Source organism: Haliotis asinina, chromosome 10 (genome assembly GCF_037392515.1).
Source record: "Haliotis asinina isolate JCU_RB_2024 chromosome 10, JCU_Hal_asi_v2, whole genome shotgun sequence".
In the NCBI taxonomy this organism is placed as follows: Eukaryota; Metazoa; Mollusca; class Gastropoda; order Lepetellida; family Haliotidae; genus Haliotis; species Haliotis asinina.
This window is the reverse complement of record NC_090289.1, coordinates 55,784,873-55,810,905: the sequence shown is the minus strand read 5'-3', so window position 1 is coordinate 55,810,905 and position 26,033 is coordinate 55,784,873. Positions and strand designations below refer to the sequence as shown.

The window sequence follows — 26,033 nt, the reverse complement described above, 5'->3', positions numbered from 1 at the left end:
TGGTCAGTTCATAATATATAGTAAACAGCACAAGCTTGAATATCTGGACACAATGCTTTTGAAAGATCAAAATGGAGGTGTCCTTTAAAAACGGCCCCTATCCAATTCTGTATCAAGCAAGCCAAACCTTCACTATTGATTATGAAGGTAAGTTATAAAAAAACCATTTTGGAATATTTTATATGATATCGTCTGAGGTCATACCATTATTCGAGAGGTGCAAAATGACATATCGTTTTCATTTTCTGTAATTATTTTACAAATAGTATACCCCCATGTGTTGTGATGACTCATATCTCGTGAACCTCATTACCCACATGTGTGAAACTTTGGATATGGCTTTGCCCACCCAATGATCGCTTTAAAATGAGATGGAAACTATACAAACACGGGACATCGAAAATGCCGTTAAGCTCACTACCTTTTTGATAGTAGCACAGATAGTATCACAATCACTGCACACAACGCATCAGGTGCACGCGCACAACAAATTAGCCTCGTACACATGCATGGGGTGTCACTTTGACAGTTTTCAAGAACGAAAATATTACCTTAGACAACTAATTTTGACAATCATCTTGCATCACACACTTGTGAGAGTTTGTTTGTCAGAGTTTGCCGTGTTTGTTTTGCTTGTTTGTTGCCTTGTTTTAAATTTTTGAGGATTGAAAAATAAAAATCGTTTGTCTTGATTTTCATCCGGAATTTGGACCTACACCTCCAAGCACCTGATTACCTGTGCATAACGATGCAAGATACCAAGACACCACCCACACACTGTGTTCAACGATAGTCTTGCTCAGTCTAATGCATTGTTAAAGGGAAGTAACTCTTGAAAGGTTATCTGTGCAAGTCCCACACCATCGCCAATGGAAGCATTCTCCACAGGTGTATGTTCATACGGGTACATGATACACTTACCCAACTATACACAAACGTGATACACATGCCCGGCTACACAGATACATGATACACGTGCCCGGCTACACATATACATGATACACGTGCCCGGCTATACATATACATGATACACGTGCCCGGCTATACATACATGATACACGTGCCCGGCTATACATATACATGATACACATGCCCGGCTACACATATACATGATACACGTGCCCGGTTATACAGATACATGATACACGTGCCCGGCTATACAGATACATGATACACGTGCCCGGCTATACATATACATGATACACGTGCCCGGCTATACAGATACATGGTACACGTGCCCGGTTATACAGATACATGATACACGTGCCCGGCTATACAGATACAGATACATGATACACGTGCCCGGCTATGCAGATACATGATACACGTGGCCGGCTATACAGATACATGATACACGTGCCCGGCTATACAGATACATGATACACGTGCCCGGCTATACAGATACATGATACACGTGCCCGGCTATACATATACATGATACACGTGCCCGGCTATACAGATACATGGTACACGTGCCCGGTTATACAGATACATGATACACGTGCCCGGCTATACAGATACAGATACATGATACACGTGCCCGGCTATGCAGATACATGATACACGTGGCCGGCTATACAGATACATGATACACGTGCCCGGCTATACAGATACATGATACACGTGCCCGGCTATACAGATACATGATACACGTGCCCGGCTATACATATACATGATACACGTGCCCGGTTATACAGATACATGATACACATGCCCGGTTATACAGATACATGGTACACGTGCCCGGCTATACAGATACATGGTACACGTGCCCGGCTATACAGATACATGATACACGTGCCCGGTTATACAGATACATGATACACGTGCCCGGCTATACAGATACATGGTACACGTGCCCGGCTATACAGATACATGATACACGTGCCCGGTTATACAGATACATGATACACGTGCCCAGCTATACAGATACATGATACACGTGCCCGGCTATACAGATACATGGTACACGTGCCCGGCTATACAGATACATGGTACACGTGCCCGGCTATACATATACATGATACACGTGCCCGGTTATAGAGATACATGATACACGTGCCCGGCTATACAGATACATGGTACACGTGCCCGGCTATACAGATACATGGTACACGTGCCCGGCTATACATATACATGATACACGTGCCCGGTTATAGAGATACATGATACACGTGCCCGGCTATACAGATACATGGTACACGTGCCCGGCTATACAGATACATGGTACACGTGCCCGGCTATACATATACATGATACACGTGCCCGGTTATAGAGATACATGATACACGTGCCCGGCTATACAGATACATGGTACACGTGCCCGGCTATACATATACATGATACACGTGCCCGGTTATACAGATACATGATACACGTGCCCGGCTATACAGATACATGGTACACGTGCCCGGCTATACAGATACATGATACACGTGCCCGGTTATAGAGATACATGATACACGTGCCCGGCTATACAGATACATGATACACGTGCCCGGCTATACAGATACATGGTACACGTGCCCGGCTATACAGATACATGATACACGTGCCCGGCAATACAGATACATGGTACACGTGCCCGGCTATACAGATACATGATACACGTGCCCGGCTATACAGATACATGGTACACGTGCCCGGTTATACAGATACATGATACACGTGCCCGGCTGTCCATACACATGATACACGTGTCCGGCTATACAGATACATGATACACGTGTCCGGCTGTACAGGTATATGGTACACCTGTCGGCAGATTTAAGGTATCGGTTTCTGCATATCAAGATCATCACTTAGCACGAGGTCAACACACATCTACGAGTCAGCGACTGCTGTTCGAGTGGCTGCGAGGGAACGCCAGAAACATACTAAATTCCGCTTTTATAGTATTCATTTAGAATGAATCGCACATTTCATATAGAGCTGGAATGAATCAGTTGGTTGCTGTATTGCACACCATAACCACAGACCAACAATATTTGTTAGAGTAAAATTGCACAGAGCTGACACAAAAAGATACGTGTTGAACACCGCTATTAAAGGCAATGAAGCTCACGTAGGAACAGCTATGGTCGGGGTTGCAGTATTTCTGCCGCGTAACGGACCATGTGTCACGGAAATTAGAGACACGTGACATGTGTTGGAGTCCTATGTGGGCACGGGTCGGAAGGTTTTCAACTTCCTTAATTTCGAAGGAAATTTAACACAATGCGTTCAGCCCACAATATTTGTATACTCGACATTGTAATTGTGTTTGTTATTATTATTGTACTTAGGTCATGACAGTTTGCTATTTATTTACTTTGTTGAGTTTAGAAAACAAATAAACGCCCAGAGAAACGTTTCCAGGGTGTTTGTTTCAAATCACGTACGTTCGCAGATCTATTCGTTTGTTTATGGTTTTTGGAGGTTGCTTTTCTTTATTTGTTTGCTTGTTTTGGTGTGTGTGTGTGTGTGTGTGTGTGTGTGTGTGTGTGTGTGTGTGTGTGTGTGTGTGTGTGTGTGTGTGTGTGTGTGTGTGTGTGTGTGTGTGTGTGTCTTTTATTTTGGTTGGTTGATTGTCTCGTATCTGTCAGCATGATTCATACTATACTACACCACGGTGGCTCCTTATTCATTGTCCTCTCTAACGCTAAAGATCTTCACAGTATGAAGTAGCTGGCAGTGGAAATGGTGTATATATAGTACGACAGCACGGAAGACACATTGTGGACGTCATATCGCAGTAGTGCGTACTGCTCTCTCATAAATATGCAGCCCTCTCGTTCTCTGATATCACTATACATTGTTTCAGATATCACTTCACTCATTCTGTTACATCCCTGCTCTCGGTCTTGTGTATTACCACACTTGATCTCTGATATCACCATACTCTACATAGAAACATGATTCACGTCCCCGGTTATACAGACACAGATGCACGTGGCCGGTTATACAGATACATCAAGCATTTGCCCGGTTAAACAGGTACATGATACATATCTCTTAAATCAACATATCCAGTATCTGACATCCTCAGACACGATGTCTTAAATCCTCATTCTTGGTCTTTGATATCACCACACTTGCTCTCTGATATAATGATATCACCACTCTCGGTCTCAGATATCACCACACTCGATCTATGATATGTCTGCAACGCCATCGCTAATATCGCCATACTAGGCCTCTGATATCTCTAATCTCAATCTCTTGTATCACCATACCCGGTCTCTGATATATGTGCACTCCATCACTAATATCAGCATATACGGTTTCTGATATCACCACACTTGGTCTCTTATATCACTATACACGGTCTCTGACATCTCAACACAAATCTCTTGTATCACCACATTCGGTCTCGTATATCACCATACTCGATTTCTCTTGTCACAATGCTGGGTCTCTCATTTCATCATACTCGGTCTCTGATATCAACACATTCAATCCATCACATCAACACAGTCGATCTCTGATATCAACACATTCGATCCTTAATATGAACACAGTCGATCACTGGTGTCAAAACATTGGGTCGTTAATGTCCTCAATCTTAATATCTTACAGGGGACATAACATCAAAGAGGAGAAAACACACTTCCATGACGCACGTGGTCACTGGTCGCCAGGGGCCCTTTGGGCTCAGGGAACATAAACAAAAATCGAGGGTACATCAACCCATGGGCCCAGAGGGACCAGTGAACAACTTATTTATCTTACCGAACACCTCAATGTTAATTATGAACTGTTTTAAGTATGGATAATGGGTGTCGGATCGTACACTTCAGCGAACCTGTATGAATACAACGATTCGAATCTTGCATCCTGCTATTTCCCCCGCAGGTATTGTCTTAGTAAAGTCACCGCGGCATAATGTCTCTTCTAAGTATTGGCACGAACTAAATTTAAACGTTTTGTCAAAATGTATTTATTGGAATGTATTTATTGAGGACAACACAAGAAAAACAGATTTAGGGTTAGCTCCCTTCCATCGACTTGAATTCACAAAACGACAGTAATTTCCGTACATCATGCGTGAGTCAATGTTATTCGAGATAAAGGGCTACGACCACGAAGTACCGAATGTGTTGGCATTGACAACGGGGTCCATTGCAATGCATCTCGCTTGTAAGCAGGGTACGAACACCCGGGTTCGATTCCCCCCCATGGGCACAATGAGTGAAGCCCATTTTCTGGTGTCCCCCGCCGTGATATTGCTGGAATATTGCTAAAAGCGGCGTAAAACTAAACTCACTCACTCACTCACTGTAAGCAGGGTACATTGAAGATAACAGAAGAGCGCCCAGCCAATCAGAAAGCGATATTTATGTGTGAGATAAGATAAAGATGCGCGAACCCCTGATGGTGTTAAGTTAAACTTGATAGAGAACTTATCAGTGCTCAAAATAGAAACTTTCGTTCTCGCTAACTTAGCAACAAAGTAATTCTGTCACAGAGGAAGGTGTGCATGATATATGCATGCGTATATTAAAGTTCATTCAGGATCAATGTGCATGCATGCAATCCAACAATAAGTATTTTACAGTAAAAACCTTCAAGAACATATTGTGTACATGTTTGTGTGCAGGTTGCTACTGTAAACAGAAATGTTGTTTGTTTGTTAAGAAAGTGTTCATTTGAAAGCTCCAACCTTTCTCCCTAGTGTGCAGTTGGTGACAAACATGTGACACGGATACATGTCACTAACTAGCACAAGTTTATGTCATGATAATCTCATTACGTCCACCCAAGTAAATACTCGACACGGCTCATTAATCATTCAGGATTGATTTTCCGGTCGACTGGTTCACATCTGACACACGCCGGGAACCGCTCGGAGACCTTGCCCTGAGAAAAGGCGACCACTCCTCGCAAGCGCCATATATATCAACGCATAAATATAAACACAGCTGCTCCTCTACGCCCAGTGTTCTGCGAATCTCTATCATGACTGAATATAGACAGCAGCTTCTCGCTGTGATAGGGACACATACAGGAGTGAAAAGCTTTCATGAAATGTATACAAACAGCAGTGACACGCCACCACTCTTGATAGGTGTGCAGAAAGTAGGGAATTGCTATCACGATATGAATACAGACAGCAGTTCTTCGCTGTGATGATCTGAATACAGACAGCAGTTCTCCGCTATCACTATCTGAATACAGACAGCAGTTCTCCGCTATCACTATCTGAATACAGACAGCAGTTTTCCGCTATCACTATCTGAATACAAAGAGCAGTTCTTCACTATCACGATCTGAATACAGACAACAGTTCTTCACTATCACGATCTGAATACTTCAGCTCCGAAGAGATGGACATGGTCATGTCATACTTCACGGTCATATCAAAACTCAGTGCCATGAGATCATATGACTGAACCATCATCTGTGATCATGTGACTATACCTTCATCTGATATCATATAACTGCACACTACCTGTGATCATATGAATGCGCCATTAACTGTGATCATATGACAAAACCTCACCTGCGATCATATGCCTGCACTATCATCTATGATCATATGACTGCACCACCATCTGTGCCAATATTAACTTAAATGGCCACGTGCCTATAATATTTTATTACTCACAATGGAAAAAACAACAACACATATATAACGATCAAAAACTTTATACATTAAATTAAGTGACATATAAGGCACACGCTGTCTCGCACCGTCAGTGCACTAGTGGCTAACCTACATATGTTGGCAGCATTCTGGCACGCCGCCATATTGGCAAGTCCGACATGTCCAACACAAGGCAGTCGGAGACGAAATCAGAAACTCCGACAAAACAATGGATAGATTCACCGAACAAAAAAAACTGACATAGCTAGCAAACAATCAGTTCTAGAACTCAACCAAATAGTTCGACATATGCAGCAGTTCGACACATCCCCATGTCCAGGTGGCAGATTTCCATGGGTTAGTTATGCAGTAGAATTCTTGACCATACATTTCCTGGCAACAAGCAAACTAAGAACACCTAGTCTACTAGTCTACTAGCTAGTTTGTAAGGCAGTAAGCACTGTTGAACATGGACCAACAAATACTAAATACTGTGTATGACAAGTTGTACTGTGTCTGTTTGCGTGCACGTGTGTGTGTTAAGATATGTCAAATGCCCGCATTGTTTGAGCTAGGGACTCAAAACAATAAAAGGAGACAGAGACATCCAATCAAATAAACAAGATGGAGAACATGAATAATTGTCCAAATAAACATTGTAAACATCCGTATGTATGTGTGTGGGAAGGTACGTGTGCTATGTGTCTGTGTGAGTGCCTGACTGCTTGTGTGTGCCTTTATGTCTCTGTGTGTGTGTGTGTGTGTGTGTGTGTGTGTGTGTGTGTGTGTGTGTGTGTGTGTGTGTGTGTGTGTGTGTGTGTGTGTGTGTGTGTGTGTGTGTGTGTGTGTGTGTGTGTGTGTGTGTCTGTCTGGGCATGTGTGTTAGCGCATGCATATTTCCAAGGCACTATAGTAAACACTTTCTTTTGAATAAAAAATAAATATTACAAAAGCTAAACCAGAGAAAGCATTTCCCCTCATCCCATATGGCATGGCCATATGACATGCACACAAAGACCAATCCCTGCCAAGCAGCCTGCAGACTCCAGCTGGCCCTCGACACAAACTTAAGTTTTTACTCAAATCTCAAACTGAGTTTCACAATTTGAAGCAGCTGAATTTTTAACTCAACTGCAGTTTTGAAATATAAAAGCCCAATAAACTAATCTATCCACAAAACTCAAATGGTTTCCGGTAGTATTTCAGTTCATTCTGTGAAATGCGTTTTCTCAAATTTGAGTAAAATCTCAGACGTAGGTCAAAACTCAGACTTCAGTTTGTTTCGAGAAATTGGGGCCTGATCTCCTTAGCGACAACACGTGGTTGAGTGTGAACATCAGATATTGTCCGGAATACATGTGGCAGATAGAACTTTGTCTCTTCTCAGTCCGATCTATTTAGCGACAGAATTTGAAAACACACAGTTAAACCTCGTTATTTCAGAGCCCGTTAATCCAGTATGTGCGTGCGCGTCTCTCTCTCTCTCTCTCTCTCTCTGTGTGTGTGTGTGTGTGTGTGTGTGTGTGTGTCTGTGTGTGTCTGTGTATGTGTCTGTGTGTTTTTGTGTGTGGGTACGTGTGTATGTTCGTTCGTGTGGGTACGTGTATGCATGCGTCAGTGTGTATGTGTGAATGTGTGACATTGTTTCATGCGTGATCAATTATATTCATGCAGGTGATTTAACTGGTACCTTAAGTCCTGATTAACGAGGTTTGACTGTGAGGTGCACACTGTATACATGGGGGACAACATTCAGTCTATTAAACATATCTACAAATCTCATTCATTAACATCACAGGGAGGGTCTAGAGACAATACTGACTAAAACATACAGCAAATTATATATACACCGGCCAGGAAACTGGCGTCCACAACTGGAGTGGTCGTGTACCAATTAAATCTAGTGAAAGAATCAAGAGACAACTTTCAATTAACTCACATAAACGAGATTTTGGTAGCAAGTACATTTTAACGGAGTAGTTTATTTTCGTTGTTTCAAAGTTTATGCAACAATTACTTTTTCCAAGAAGGGGAAACCATTTCGCACTTTTTCAGTGAGAGATTCTGCATAACGTGGGAAATAGCAAAGTGAAGTAACGTTTAACGTACACACGTAATCATGTCACAAATCAATTTCCCTGTCACAATCTGTCCGCATACTGATATGTAAATACTATTCAAATAATTCTATTTACACAAACACTCATGAACATGTCCCAGGAGCGACAACTTAAAAAGTCATTAAATCCAAACAAGCAGTTCCAGCGGGCACAGGGCCTCCAAACAGTGGGAAGATACGAAGTCACTACTGCCGCTAGGTGTCGCCCACATCTGCCGATGAGGAAACAAACCTTCCTCCGTCACGTCTGGAAGACACGGTATCATGGTTGGATCAGAGATGAGGCCGACAGGGCTGTGGGCGACTTCACTCGCCAAGCAGACAAAGTAAGTTATTGCTATATCCAATCATTGCACTCCAATCCACACTTTCATTGGTCGTTGAATTTCAGGGGGTTTCATGTTCACAATTGTCAATACTCCACAACGCAGTACATCGTAACAACCAACAGCAGTTCCTGATTAAGTCACACAGGCCAAGTACAAATCACATCTCATTCATATAGTCCAATCTTCGACCTTTGCAGTAATCATAATCGGCGCATGAAGAGTGTACAGAATGTCCGAACTGAAACTCGACCTTGACCTTAATCCCAGGTCATGACGCCACTTGCTCGTTTAACCTGACGCCACCCGGGATGATAGTTCCGTTTACCTCCCTGCAGCTGTTACCGGGGGAGTTGGACGTACCTGTCTGAGACCTCGTGTCTGATTTACTTTCTTCATCCCTCTGAATGAACAGATCCGGTCTGTCGGCCACGCCCCCTCGCTGACGGTTCTTTTGTTTGAAGCGACCTGACCTAGAGATGGACAATTGCTTCTTAAGTCTCCTATCCTTCTGTTCTGGGTCCTGGGGCTCTTCTTCTCTCTTCTCTTCACTCTTCGACTTCTTCTTAAAGATGTTTGTTAGGAAAGACATCTTGTCAAGTTACTGCAACAACGTCTCCAAAAAGCTGGTTTCTGTTCACACAGACCTTGACTGTTTCCTGTAAGCAATAAGTCTACAAATACCGATGACGAGTCGACAACCAGCTGCTGTTGATTGCCACCATTCATGTAGCAGTGTGTGCCATTGTCATTGCGTAAGAGGCACTTTGTGTTGAGACTTGTCAGTGTGGAGGACGTTCAGCTGTGACAGACCCTGGTTAAACAGCTCCAGTGAGTCCTGAAATACAGACGTAACATTATGAACATATTTAAATCATACACTTGCAGTGTGTAATGACAAGGCTAACCATAAGCAGCTGAATATCGACAACTTCGCCTACAGCACTGCCATTGGACACGTGGTTCCCTCACCCTAGACCAACCTCCCCCGACAACTGTGAACCAAATAAAATGCTCATTGACAGTCGTAGAACGTACAAGCTGAATAATTGAGAACCCATTCAGAGCTCCCGGCGTGTAAGAACGTTTGAACGGTCACCCCACGATTACACGTCACTCTTAGGTCGATGTCTTATTTACAAATATGACAAGGATCCTGTGAAGCAATGCAACCTAGTCGGACCCAATCCCGTTTTGTCCTGGACGTTTGTGAGATGACCGTTGCAACTCACGGGAAAACCGGTTATGTGCAACAGTGGAGCGTGCAAGTGAGTGAACGTTGATAGTGCGTGTTTACTAGTGTATGAGTCTTTATGTGTTATAAACACATCCTGCGCGAAAACCAAAGGAGCCAACGAGTTACACTGAAGGGCAAGTGTACAGAGCAGACACACACACACACACACACACACACACACACACACACGTGTGTGTGTGTGTATACGATACTCTACATATTTAGTGAACGTAATATATTGATTACCTCTCACGAAAGGGTTCCAATACCATCCATCCAAGTGTTTCCTTTCGTCATTAAGTGTCAATACTACACATTATAGGTTATGTTTTCCCCCGCCTAATGTCTACGTTCTCTAAACATGAATAAATCATATGACAGCTAGAGTCTCTGTGTGTTCTCCACAACAATATACGACTACACGCCTACCATGGACACAAGCATACAGGTCCCCAGAGTCACATGGTCCCTGTTCAATAACACCTCTATATTTAGAGCAGTAGATGGAGTAGTATTTATCTGATTATATGCTGTATGAAACACCGTGACAGTGCGAAAATATACATAAATAAAAGCGACAAAGTCTCTCCATAATCATAACTCATCCGGAATATCTACATGTAACTTATGAATACGCTTATACATCAAACTGAATGTGTTATGGCTCGGTGTGTTGTCTGCAAGATTCTATCAACAAGTAGAATGTAGCGAGGGCATTGACTCCTATTTCCATAAGGTGGCACAGCAGTAAACACTGACACCTGCTGACATAGATCTGCTCACAAATCCTCATTGACTGCGACGGATGTATATTTACAAACACCTGAGATCACAATCCTCCATCTATATTAGTTTCGTTCATGAGGAACATTTGAATTACTTCATTTTGCAAACGAGTTCATTGTCTATCCCTACCTTTCTACCTTTGGCTATTGAACTGTGATTAAATGTAAGATTCACATAACATCGGAGAAATCTGTTGCTTTATAACTGAAATGTGGATTCAGGAGAATGTCTCTCAAAAAACACATTGTGGAAATCAATAAAAGGACCAACATGATACAATATTCATAGAAAGCAAGCGCGTCCGTGTGTGCGTGCGTGCGTGTGCACATGCGTTTAACTATGTGATAGGTTAAGAGGATATACCAGCATTTAAGTCACACTTCTGAGCATTATTTGCTGATTATGTTAAATGTTTGTCACATGGTTACATCAAAGATGAATTTATCCACTAGCTTGGGTGGAGCAACTGCAAACCTTTTGTAGATGTATTGCATGAGGAACATGCATCAAATTGCTGAAAGCCTGTGCAAATACCATGCCTTGAAGAGCTGCGTCCTGGTGTAAACCTTTGTTACAAATCCGTCAATTTTCGCAGAGTTTCATCACTTACTGAACACATGACAATAATCTTGTTCAGCTTTCGCATTTGTTTTACTGAGTTAATGTGTAACCTTCACCTTTATACAGTATGGAATGTTGTGCAATATCTAGGATTGAACAGTTAACTGAAGCACGTGGCTACATTTACACAGGTGAGTCCAAACTTTGGATGGTTAAATCAACAGTATAGTTTCGATTAACATTCTGACTTTATATTGGGCAGATTGTTATTTATTTCACTTTCACTAACCACATGTCTCAAATGTCCTAACATGTCAAATTGCAGGTTGCACATTTAACATATCATCTAAGCATGGGTGTTTCTGTGAGCTCCGTCCATGTGCATGATAACCGGACAACAAGACTATATTTGTTTGAGTGGCATTCTATAAGTTGGTGGCACATGGCGGTATTAGAATCTATACGGAAACGTCGCCTAATAAAGAAGTTGATCATCCATAAAGTCTTGTTATTTCTACAAATACATTTGCCTGGAGACATTTGGAAATCTTTGAAAGCAATAAAATAGACTTTCTACCAAAGTCCATATGGAATACAGGAGCTGTATACTTTCTCCAAAACATACTATTCAAACTAGCGAAAACCACAAAGCTAAACAACTGATTAATGGCGACACGTTTCCGAATAAACTCTTCAGATTAGAAGGTAATAAACATTTCTAATAAACATACATCATCAGAAACTGACAGATTTAGACACAACTCTTTTGCCTAGCATATTTGGTAATTTGACCTGAAGTTGTCGAGTACCTGTTCACAATATTAAGGCACATACCTGCAAGATAAATAAGGCACGTTTAAACTTTAGAAATTGTTGGAAAATCTATTAAATCAATAAACTTAGAACAACCAAGCGTAAATGTCTTTAGTTAGTAAAGTGATTACTAACGTTACAGCTGTAACGTTAACTCATGCGTTATACAAAATCGTTCCGTGGTTTGTGGTGTACGCCAGTGAGACCATTCCACACCCTCCCGTTCTCCACTAGTGAATGACATGGATAGTACAACAAATGATAGGTGGTTAATAGTGTAGTGTTCTAATACAGAAAATACATAACTTTGGTAGCTGCTCTTATTTGTTACTCGTACAGGTATTTGTTACTCGTACAGGTATAGGTAGGTTTGAATGAGATACAGCCCTGATTGAAGTTGCTGGAAACGATTTCTTGAGATTAAACCTAACCTATCATATTAGTATAAGATTGCAGGTTTTAGCAACAGTATAATGTCTTATATAGAAGTGGTATGTATGGGAAATCACAGATATATCCTACCTTGATTTTGTCAAAATCTGCGTGTACAGTGAACACACAAAGTAATCACAGCAGACACCTACCTCCAAATTACGTAGACAGCGTTGTACAATCGTGACGTAATAACAGTGCAAATGCCTAAATTCTCCAAACATATGTCATCCACTGAACATCATGTGTTATCCTCTAAACCTGTGTTTATGTGTAGAGGCTGGATGCTTCTACTTAGCACAGCACACATACACAATTGAAGATATACTGCCATCGGGAAGAACGCTTCAGGAATGAAGATGTGACCTAATTCATTACGTTTGACAGCTTTTGATGTCCCTGAGTCTTACGTAGCAATGTGGGTGTTTGTGCACAAACATGCAGACTATTCTGACTAGGACTATGTTACATACCATATGTCAGGTCAGGAGTCCGAGCATAAAGTAAGGTTGTAGGGATCGCCGCAGTATGACAGGATTATAGTTGGGAGCGGTGGAGGACGTAAATACTTACTTATTATAAAACGAAATTTGTAATGGGAAATGCCAACGATAGCGGAGGATATGTTAACACTTTTCGCATACACCTGGTGCCTAATTCAGTCTCGTACACATGGAGAATCTTACATACAGACTGTAAGAGTCTTTGCAAGCTTACAAGGAGACTATAACACTTTGGGAATCTTGCACACAGACTGACACACTTTGAGGATCTAACATACAAGCTATCACATTTTGGAAATCTTACATAGAGATTATGGCACCCTAGGAATCTTACATTGAGGTTATGGTACCCTAGGAATCTTACATAGAGATGACACCCTAGGAATCTTACGTATATTTTATGGCATTCTAGGAATCTTACATAGAGATTATAGCGCCCTAGGAATCTTACATAGAGGTTATGGCACCCAAAGAATCTTACATAGAGATTATGGCACCCAAGGAATCTTACATAGAGATTATGGCACCCAAAGAAACTTACACAAAGAAAATGACACCCTATGAATCTTACGTATAGTTTATGGCACTCTAGGAATCTTACATAGAGATGATGGCACTCTCGGAATCTTACATAGAGATGATGGCAGTCTAGGAATCTTACATAGAGATGGTGGCACTCTAGGAATCTTACATAGAGATGATGGCACTCTCGGAATCTTACATAGAGATGATGGCACTCTAGGAATCTTACATAGAGATGATGGCGCTCTCGGAACCTTACATAGATATGGCAGTCTAGGAATTTTACATAGAGATGATGGCGCTCTAGGAATCTTACATAGAGATGATGGCGCTCTCGGAATCTTACATAGAGATGATGGCTCTCTCGGAATCGTACATAGAGATGATGGCACTCTCGGAATCTTACATAGAGATGATGGCACTCTCGGAATCTTACATAGATATGGCAGTCTAGGAATCTTACATAGAGATGATGCACTCTCGGAATCTTACATAGAGATGATGGCACTCTAGGAATCTTACATAGAGATGGTGGCACTCTAGGAATCTTACATAGAGATGATGGCACTCTCGGAATCTTACATAGAGATGATGGCACTCTCGGAATCTTACATAGAGATGATGGCACTCTCGGAATCTTACATAGAGATGATGGCACTCTAGGAATCTTACATAGAGATGATGGCGCTTCTTACATAGAGATGATGGCACCCTAGGAATCTTACATAGAGATGATGGCGCTCTAGGAATCTTACATAGAGATGATGGCGCTCTAGGAATCTTACATAGAGATGATGGCACTCTCGGAATCTTACATAGAGATGATGGCACTCTAGGAATCTTACATAGAGATGACGGCACTCTCGGAATCTTACATAGAGATTATCACACTTAGAAAATCTTACATACAGGCTTTTAGAACCTTAAATATAGACTGTCACCCTCTGGGAATCTTACATAGAGATGATGGCACTCTAGGAATCTTACATAGAGATGATGGCACTCTAGGAATCTTACATAGAGATGATGGCACTCTCGGAATCTTACATAGAGATGATGGCGCTCTAGGAATCTTACATAGAGATGATGGCGCTCTAGGAATTTTACATAGAGATGATGGCACTCTCGGAATCTTACATAGAGATGATGGCACTCTCGGAATCTTACATAGAGATGATGGCACTCTCGGAATCTTACATAGAGATGATGGCACTCTCGGAATCTTACATAGAGATGATGGCGCTCTAGGAATCTTACATAGAGATGATGGCACTCTCGGAATTTTACATAGAGATGATGGCACTCTCGGAATCTTACATAGAGATGATGGCACTCTCGGAATCTTACATAGAGTTGATGGCACTCTAGGAATCTTACATAGAGATGATGGCGCTCTAGGAATCTTACATAGAGATGATGGCGCTCTAGGAATTTTACATAGAGATGATGGCGCCCAAAGAATCTTACATAGAGATGATGGCACTCTCGGAATCTTACATAGAGATGATGGCACTCTCGGAATCTTACATAGAGATGATGGCGCTCTAGGAATCTTACATAGAGATGATGGCACTCTCGGAATTTTACATAGAGATGATGGCACTCTCGGAATCTTACATAGAGATGATGGCACTCTCGGAATCTTACATAGAGTTGATGGCACTCAAGGAATCTTACATAGAGATGATGGCGCTCTAGGAATCTTACATAGAGATGATGGCGCTCTAGGAATCTTACATAGAGATGATGGCACTCTCGGAATCTTACATAGAGATGATGGCACTCTCGGAATCTTACATAGAGATGATGGCACTCTCGGAATCTTACATAGAGATGATGGCACTCTCGGAATCTTACATAGAGTTGATGGCACTCTCGGAATCTTACATAGAGATGATGGCACTCTCGGAATCTTACATAGAGATGATGGCACTCTCGGAATCTTACATAGAGTTGATGGCACTCTAGGAATCTTACATAGAGATGATGGCACTCTCGGAATCTTACATAGAGATGATGGCACTCTAGGAATCTTACATAGAGATGACGGCACTCTCGGAATCTTACATAGAGTTGATGGCACTCTAGGAATCTTACATAGAGATGATGGCGCTCTAGGAATCTTACATAGAGATGATGGCGCTCTAGGAATCTTACATAGAGATGATGGCACTCTCGGAATCTTACATAGAGATGATGGCACTCTCGGAATCTTACATAGAGATGATGGCACTCTCGGAATCTTACATAGAGATGATGGCACTCTCGGAATTTTACATAGAGATGATGGCACTCTAGGAATCTTACATAGAGATGATGGCACTCTCGGAATTTTACATAGAGTTGATGGCACTCTAGGAATCTTACATAGAGATGATGGCGCTCTAGGAATCTTACATAGAGATGATGGCGCTCTAGGAATTTTACATAGAGATGATGGCGCCCAAAGAATCTTACATAGAGATGATGGCACTCTCGGAATCTTACATAGAGATGATGGCACTCTCGGAATCTTACATAGAGATGATGGCGCTCTAGGAATCTTACATAGAGATGATGGCGCTCTAGGAATCTTACATAGAGATGATGGCACTCTCGGAATCTTACATAGAGATGATGGCACTCTCGGAATCTTACATAGAGATGATGGCACTCTCGGAATCTTACATAGAGATGATGGCACTCTCGGAATTTTACATAGAGATGATGGCACTCTCGGAATCTTACATAGAGATGATGGCACTCTCGGAATTTTACATAGAGTTGATGGCACTCTAGGAATCTTACATAGAGATGATGGCGCTCTAGGAATCTTACATAGAGATGATGGCGCTCTAGGAATTTTACATAGAGATGATGGCGCCCAAAGAATCTTACATAGAGATGATGGCACTCTCGGAATCTTACATAGAGATGATGGCACTCTCGGAATCTTACATAGAGATGATGGCGCTCTAGGAATCTTACATAGAGATGATGGCACTCTCGGAATTTTACATAGAGATGATGGCACTCTCGGAATCTTACATAGAGATGATGGCACTCTCGGAATCTTACATAGAGTTGATGGCACTCTAGGAATCTTACATAGAGATGATGGCGCTCTAGGAATCTTACATAGAGATGATGGCGCTCTAGGAATCTTACATAGAGATGATGGCACTCTCGGAATCTTACATAGAGATGATGGCACTCTCGGAATCTTACATAGAGATGATGGCACTCTCGGAATCTTACATAGAGATGATGGCACTCTCGGAATCTTACATAGAGTTGATGGCACTCTCGGAATCTTACATAGAGATGATGGCACTCTCGGAATCTTACATAGAGATGATGGCACTCTCGGAATCTTACATAGAGTTGATGGCACTCTAGGAATCTTACATAGAGATGATGGCACTCTCGGAATCTTACATAGAGATGATGGCACTCTAGGAATCTTACATAGAGATGACGGCACTCTCGGAATCTTACATAGAGATTATCACACTTAGAAAATCTTACATACAGGCTTTTAGAACCTTACATATAGACTGTCACCCTCTGGGAATCTTACATAGAGATGATGGCACTCTAGGAATCTTACATAGAGATGATGGCACTCTCGGAATCTTACATAGAGATGATGGCACTCTCGGAATCTTACATAGAGATGATGGCGCTCTAGGAATCTTACATAGAGATGATGGCGCTCTAGGAATTTTACATAGAGATGATGGCGCTCTCGGAATCTTACATAGAGATGATGGCACTCTAGGAATCTTACATAGAGATGATGGCACTCTCGGAATCTTACATAGAGATGATGGCACTCTCGGAATCTTACATAGAGATGATGGCGCTCTAGGAATCTTACATAGAGATGATGGCACTCTCGGAATTTTACATAGAGATGATGGCACTCTAGGAATCTTACATAGAGATGATGGCACTCTCGGAATCTTACATAGAGATGATGGCACTCTCGGAATCTTACATAGAGATGATGGCACTCTCGGAATCTTACATAGACATTATGGCGCTCTAGGAATCTTACATAGGGATTATCACACTTAGAAAATCTTACATACAGGCATTTAGAACCTTACATATAGACTGTCACACTCTGGGAATCTTTCATAAATGATTGCATACATATGGAATGTTTCGTACGGTATGTACTAACACGGATTGTTTCACATGGTATGTAATAATACGGATGATCTGCCAATATATTTTCCGAGAAGAATCCTTCATTTTCATAGTGAATAGTTCCTATCGCCGTTGGGACCGAAAGTTGCTATGTCTTCTGCCTCGGTGCACCTTTGCCTCGTGAACAGAAGACCAGACCGTGAGGCAAGACACTGATGGCCGAAACACAAAGGGCAACCAATAAACTGAAACAGCATTTCGCTTTACCAGAGACGATGGAAATAAGAATGAGTCAACGTCATCATTTGTGATGAGGCTAATTACTTCAGAATTGAGTAATTCTATCCTCTTGACAACACAGATTCTGTAACCATCCATCAACACGTGACAGATGGGACGGAGGCTGCGGTGTTGTGCTGTAACGAAGCACTAATTGGACTCGCTGTCAAACTCCATACCACCAACCAGGGGCAATGGCTTAAAACAAACAACCACTCACAAACATTCTTAACACAATCAGCGCCAATACACGACCAAGAGTCATAATACAACTAAGAGGCTAATACAACCAAGACCCTTGACTAAACCAAGGGTCTTAATACAAACGAGAGTTTAAATACAACCAAGAGCGTTAGAGTCTCAATACAACCAACAGTCATAATACAACTAATAGTCTAATACAACCAAGAGCCTTGAAACCAACTGAGAGTCTTAACAACACCGCGAGCCTTAATACAGCTGAGAGTTTTCACACAACCAACATCCCCACGCGAACATATGCTTGTATTTGTGCACTAGCAGATACACCCAGACACCTAAGACACGGTTGATCACCCCGATGTGCCTCATCAGACACAGTCCGCCACTCGGGTGAGGGTGAGTCATTAGAGACCAATGTTCTCTGAACACAAGGTTGACAAAGAACTATCTTCACAGACAGCTGTAGCACAAGGGACACATCACAAACACATATTATGGTATGTTTTACCTCTTGATACATCCATACGCGGAAGTAACGAGCGGCAACAAGTCGTATAGGGAGACTTCTAAAACTTGTTTAGCAGGGTTGGTTTTAAACCTGCCAATACGTTGTGCAAACGCCACTGAGCTGTCAATAGTGTGTTCTTGTTCATCAATAGCGAGGTTCGACTCAGCTAAGATCTGCCAAGGTAGATGTCATGTTAGCTGACATACTCACAAGAACAGTAAACTGTGTCAGATTTGTGTCATGCCTATTTCAAAACCTTCACTGACACGGCACCTACTTGTGAAAGCGTATTGTTCAGTCTCCACATAACACATCAACACAAACAGCACGCTCGCATCTCGCAAAACACCACCACCAAAGATCGTTGTTAAGGTGCGTTTGAAGCAGGTACTCTTAATGTCAAAACTTGAATTAAAACATCGAAACATTGACTGTTACATTAATTCGTTGTTACATTACGCAATAAAAAGGATTATGAACAAAGGGATTAGCAGTCTTTAAGAAATTATGATATATCTGACTGGATTCTAACAGGATTAACGAGCTATTATCTGACCATGACAAGCGGCTGTAATCTTGGGTTACAGTGTTACAATGAAGGTCTCGAGGCGTCTTGAGGCTTACACTCATTGCTGATCGCGTGTTAATATCGAGGTAAGAAGATTTCCTGTCTGCTCGGGTGTGTGGCTGAGCTCGGCTGTCAGTTGGCCTAACACACATAAGCCTCGACCAGCGGTGTAAACCACCCATCGGTTGTAACGCTATACAATAAAACTCCGTGCTCACAGTAATGTGTTGACAAGTCAAAATAATTCACACAATGTTTACACAGCATTCTGTTGGATGACGATTGAACATGCCCACTAAATACTGACTTATCAGAAGACATGAATTGACCTCCCACAATACCCAGTAATACAATCACGAGGGATTTGACAGTCGTCATCATCACGACATTCTCTACAAGTTACGGAGTTCGGTCATGTTCTAAGTAATTCTGAAAGTGTATAATTTAAAGTGTATGGTTGGCTGCGAGTTAATGTGTAATGAGGGTGCAGTGTCACAACAAGGCGGCAGCTGATAAGCAGAATCTACACCCGTCTTAATCGACAATCTCAATCACTGGCAACTACCCAAATAAACATCGATCTCACCATTGCCGGTGAACGGTTATATGGTAACCGATAACAAACAATGAAGATTAAAGAAAATCGCAAATTTACCCCAGTAAACGGCTCCAAATGGAAAAGTATCCGTCTCCGGAGTGAAACTGTGCGTGAGTGTCCAGCCAAAAGGTGACCACCCCTGTACGTGTTGTTAGTGTAGTCTCCAGCGCTCGAGTCTCTACCTTCTACTCTGCGGGTTAGCGACGGCCATGCGGCATGGGCGGAGCCACTTTGCCTTATAGGGGTAGCAGGTCTTTGTTTGGCGGTCGGCCTACGTTGAATCGATTCCCTGACTGACGAGTAGTTTGAATGACTGCGTGACTAATATGATAATGCTTGATGGCAGACTTCGCCGCATACTGTGTAATATTGCGAACTGTGCAGACAAAGACGGCGAATGTTTCAACTCCGAGGTCAGAGCTTTCAAAGAGCTTCCCAGTCGTCAAAATACATGACAAACACGGTCGCCATTAACGCAGGCGGAGAGGTGAAAATGGCCCAAATATTTAAAGCGATATTCGGGTACCTGGTTTCCTGATCGATATCGAAGTCAAGTAACACCATAGCAACACCTGTGTACCAGCAGGGATTTGTTGGTATGATCCCAAGGGTCTATCGAGGCACCATAAACCCCTGCAGACGCACCCGCTAATGAGCGATGTGTCGTTATCATACAATGGCGATGTCCATCGTTGCTGATGCAGTCACTCATTGGATCATCTTTGGGTCACACTCAGTCAAGTACATGATGACGTTGGTTGAGTGAGTGAGTGAATGAGCGAGCGAGGTTAGTTTTAGCAATACTCAGCAATACTCCAGCTATATGGCGTCGGTCTGTAATTAATCGTCTTTGGAAGAGACAATCTGGTGATCAACAGCATGAGCATTGATCTACGCAGTTCGGAACCGATGACATGTGTCAACCAATCAGCGAGCCTGACCACCACATCCCGTTAGACGCCTATTACGACAAGCATGGGTTACTGAAGATCAATTCTAACCCGGATTTTCATGGGTCACGTTGGTTTGAGTGAGTGAGTGAGTGACTTTGGTTTTAAGCCTTCTTTAGGAATATTCCAGCAAAATAACGGCGTCTTCACACATTGTACCCATGTAGGGAATCAAACCCGGGTCTTTAATGTGACGAACAGACGATTTAAGCAGCTACCCCACAGCCCCATTCACAGGTTTATCTAGAATTGTGTGTACTGCTGCTGACAGCAACATTCACGCACTCTTTCGTGCCTGCAATATAAACGTAGTGTCACAACTGGGTGAGTGATATTCGCCTTCTAAAACACACACACACCTGACCTGACACCGTGTGTCTGTGAGAGACTACAGAACGACAAACTGCTTGTTAGAGAATGCAAAACATCGAAGTGTTCTTGTTACAGACAGAAGACACCGGGTGGTCATAAGGTGAAGCACGAGAGACATGGTGAACACGGCTCCACGACCGATCACCCATCAGGTCTCCATTGATGTATGTCAGTGACCCCCAACACCGCCAGTCACATTAATGTCTGCAAACAGTGGAGCAATACATTCACGATATCTGAACAAACAAGCCGAGATAATTGACCCGAGTCATTACAGAGATTGTGTCAGCAGCACTACATGGGTGTAAAGTTGTCACCAGGAGCGGTCGGCCGTTTGATGGCGGGTAGAGGCAGTGCGTTCAAGCAATCAACATGTGAAACTACACCTTGCACAATGTCAGGCGCATTAATAGGTGACGCAGTCTGTCTGTCCGTGAGAAATTCCCGTCTTCACAGCGACTTCCGTATGTAAATCACTTCAGCTGCACGAAATGGCTATAGTACCGTATGTCACATATTAAGTATTGATATTAAAGACATTTCTATACGTGCGTTAAATCTGACACCAAGATGAAATTACGGGCTAGTATGAGGATGTTTGATAATTGTGTTCACGTCTGAAATATGTACTAATGTCACTGAACGAGAACAAGAGATAAAACGGTAGTCATGGACAGGTGGGTATATTTGCACAATCACCTGTCCCGTCTGTATGCAGGTGGGCCTCATGCTTTAGTGCTTTGTGTTGTAACAAACGCAGTGGAAGAAAAGTAGTCACGTGACGAACACACGTCCACATACATTTCTTTCACCAAGTTGACCTTGTCAAATTTGTTTTCAGCGTTGTCCATAAACAAAACAAAGTTGCCATCTGCAATGATCAATATCAGAATATAAACTGAGGTAAGCCATACTATGCCGCTCACTATAAATGATAGCGACTTTAAATTTCGCTGTTACGCAGTTTCTATCCATTGGCAAACGTACAGTTTACAATATATCTCAACGTTGTATCTCATTTTTTACGAGTTAAAAAGCAAATTATTTCTGCCACTCGCTATATGGTTGGCAAGTAATAAAACAAACTTCCTTCAGTATCCGGGTTTGAACTGGTCTGTTGTTTACTTCTCTTAAGATGTGACTAACGGGATCGGGTGGCAAGGATCCCTGACTCGCTCGTTGATACATGTCATCGTATTAAATTTGCGTAGATCGATGCTCATACTGTTCATCACTGAATTATCTGGACCAGACACCATTATTTACAGATCGCCACCAGAAAGCCATGGGTCAAGATAACCAGTCCTAACAACACAACAATAAGTTTGTAAAATATTGTTATTAATTTACTAAATGAACATGAATTTGTTATATATATAATGAAATGGTTTTATTCATATGAAAGTCACTCACTGATATACTGAATATATATGCAGTATGTGAGTGAGTGATTGAGTTTAGTTTGACGCCGCACTCAGCAATATTCCAGCTATATGGCGGCGGTCTGTAAATAATCGAGTCTGGACCAGACATTCCAGTGACCAACAACATGAGCATCGATCTGCGCACTTGGGAACCGATGACATGTGTCAACCAAGTCAACGAGGCTGACCACCCGATCCCGTTAGTCGCCTCTTACGACATGCATAGTCACCTTTTATGGCAAGCATGGGTTGCTGAAGGCCTATTCTTCCCCGGGACCTTCACGGGTCTGCAGTATGTATAATCAGTATATCACGTACGCACGCACGCACGCAAGCACGCATACATTTTATTTTCAGTTCACTGGTTAACAAAAAACCTCTACAATCTCTTCCCAGCCCCCACCCACCCCCTCCCCGTAATAAACCCTGCCATTTTGTGATAAAATTCAGCCCTATGACGGAAATTTAAACTCATAACACTTTCAGAAGTGTGTGTATTTCCGCCTAGTTAAAAAACAACATTTAATAGATCTGTAGCTTGGGAACATATATTTTAATGTCTTCTAACAATACCACTGCACGAAGAGAACGATCCCATCACCGATACATTCTGCCCTAACGCATATACGCACATACGCACGCATACACAGTGTTCTCCAGTATTCGTATCCCCATCGCCCCTCCCAACCCTCAACCACCACACACACGCGCATCATACACACTGATGCATATACACACGCACAGACATTCGCACACACACTTACACATGGTATTGCCCACGCTACCTAGACATATTGTAAACTGGCTCCCTAACCTCCTACCCCACTCCACCCACATAAAGATTCTCCTACATTCTCGCACATTCCCCACCCTCATCCTCCGGTCTCCACGCCGAGGGAACAATCACGGTAGCGAGCTGCCACGTCCGCCATACGAACAGGTCCCAACATCACGTACGTCGAAAAAGTCAATAGGTCAAGACGACCCAGATAGGTAAGTATCACTAAAACTTATTCTACGTCGACGCGGCAAATATTGATCACATTAGTAATGTTGTCGATGTGTTAAAAGCCCTTTATTCCCCTACAATCGCCTGCAGTTTCCAATGGAGAGGCATTGTCCCGCTAATGTGTTACTGCACATGTACTGTTTCTTACTTACATAACCATATATCACACAGTTTCCTTGGACTTGAACCGACTATGTAGATGAGACAAGGAGGAGCTGGTCTTCAACAACATCTCCGCGAATAACTAATGTATCTCTCACCTACATTACAAAAAGTAATTAAGTTTACCGGCTTATTTCAGAAAAGAAACCAAATTACACGCATTCTCTTCCCACAGAGGTTACTCCTGTCATATCTTCCTACGTAACCTCTGTTTTAATACGGTTATATTTCCCGGTCATCAAGAAATCCCCTTGCGGCAAAAAATCGCAACAGAAATTATCTCCCTTGTCACAATCCAATCAGAACACGCGTTAAATAGACTTAGCTCCAATATGGTGGCACCCATGGAGTTGATTCATCAACGTGCGAAGGAAAGATTCGGTATTTCATGTTTAACTGTAAATCGGAAACTGGCAATGGAGTGTGTAGGGATCAATTGCCGGTATGTGTTTGTAGAAACAAAAACTGGTAGTGGCAACTTTTCCCGATGCATTCGGAAATTACCGAGATCTTGCGAATGATCACTCTCGAAACAACGTCTCTGATTGCACAACTAAATCTGAATGCCACCAACCGCGGGTCTTGAACACTCGCACCATGAAAGGGTCGTATTAGAACAGAGGTTACGTAGGAAGATATGACAGGAGTAACCTCTGTGGGTAGAGAATGAATTACACGATACTGCTTTCTTACATGTAGGTACACCCTCGGGGTACAGACAGGGCAGCTGTCATTCATAATGAGCATGCTTTCATTGTTTCTTTTCGCTTGTTGTTATTTGTTTAATGCAGTCTCAGCAACATCTCAGCAGGAATTTAGTATCCAGTGTCACGATCCACGAAACGTCCGGAGCGCTACGACATTCGTAAGCCTATGGTAAACTACTGAGTTACGACAGGTCGTAACGTTACGAACGCTTTGGGGATCGGCACCGTGGACCAGACAATCCAGTTACTGACATCTTGTACATCGTTATACTCGATAGCATCCGATCTGTTTAGCCGTCCCCAACAAGCAGAGGTTGCTGAAGACCCGGATTCTGACCCGGATGTTCACAAACAGTGTGGCCTCAAGACATGGCGTGGGTGTAAGTGCAGGAGGACTGGGTGTAGTTCACCGCACTGGATGTGGCCCACGTATCGTGAAGTCCGGGTTCAATCTGCCACCTGCACATGGTCGCTGACCTCTATGTAGTCCCTAGACGAGCTGACATTGATTTTACATTTGCATGTATGGATTAATATTCAATAATCTGTCACACGTTTAAACTTAAATACAATTTTGTTTCCTATGGAACCCTTCCTTGCCGTGTGCAACACAAGTGTCAACCGCCAACATCCTTACCAGAAGTTATCACACCTCCACAGTTAAGAATGATGACTATCGTTATGGATATGCAACTACTTTAATGTGAAAGGCGACGTTTCCATACATATTCTAATGTCGTTGTCAAGCAGGAGATGCATGAGAGGAAATTTGTATGTATACATGAGTTTTAGTACATTAGATTGGCTACAAACATTATCATCATTCTAAATCATCCCAACTTCTACAATGTCCTCCTCATTGTTATAGATCTGAAAGCTAACGTGAATAATCCCTGTCCTTTAAAAAAACCCAACCATATCTCTAATCAAATCTTATGATTGTAATGGAGAAGGCAGATCTGTTGCCAATACCTCCACCAAGTTCAGGTGGCTGTACATGTACAGTGAATATGCTGAGGAAAACCAGCCTACACATGATGAGGAAAATGGTCTTAGAAGTTGATGGTACCATCATTGGCGTTTTAGCCTAAACAGATAATACTGTTTTAATTGCTGGGAATGAGAATGATTCACAAGTTTTGTTGGACCGTTTGCATAATTGGTGTATATCCATTACGATGATTGTGGATAAGGTTAAACCTCAAGTTGATCGTTTTAGACGCCCGTCAGTTTGAAGAAGTAATGGTTTATTTGCAT

At 42.4% G+C, this 26,033-nt stretch overlaps 1 long non-coding RNA gene across 1 annotated transcript; it reads right to left on the bottom strand.

Annotated features, from left to right (window-relative positions):
* Positions 1 to 6,611: 6,611 nt before the first annotated feature.
* On the bottom strand, positions 6,612 to 20,363 carry LOC137299140 (uncharacterized). Its single transcript, XR_010957784.1, has 2 exons — positions 20,210 to 20,363; positions 6,612 to 9,848 (listed from the first exon to the last, which is right to left on the bottom strand). It is a non-coding gene; the product is annotated as an uncharacterized lncRNA (long non-coding RNA).
* Between the last annotated feature and the right edge of the window lie 5,670 nt (positions 20,364 to 26,033).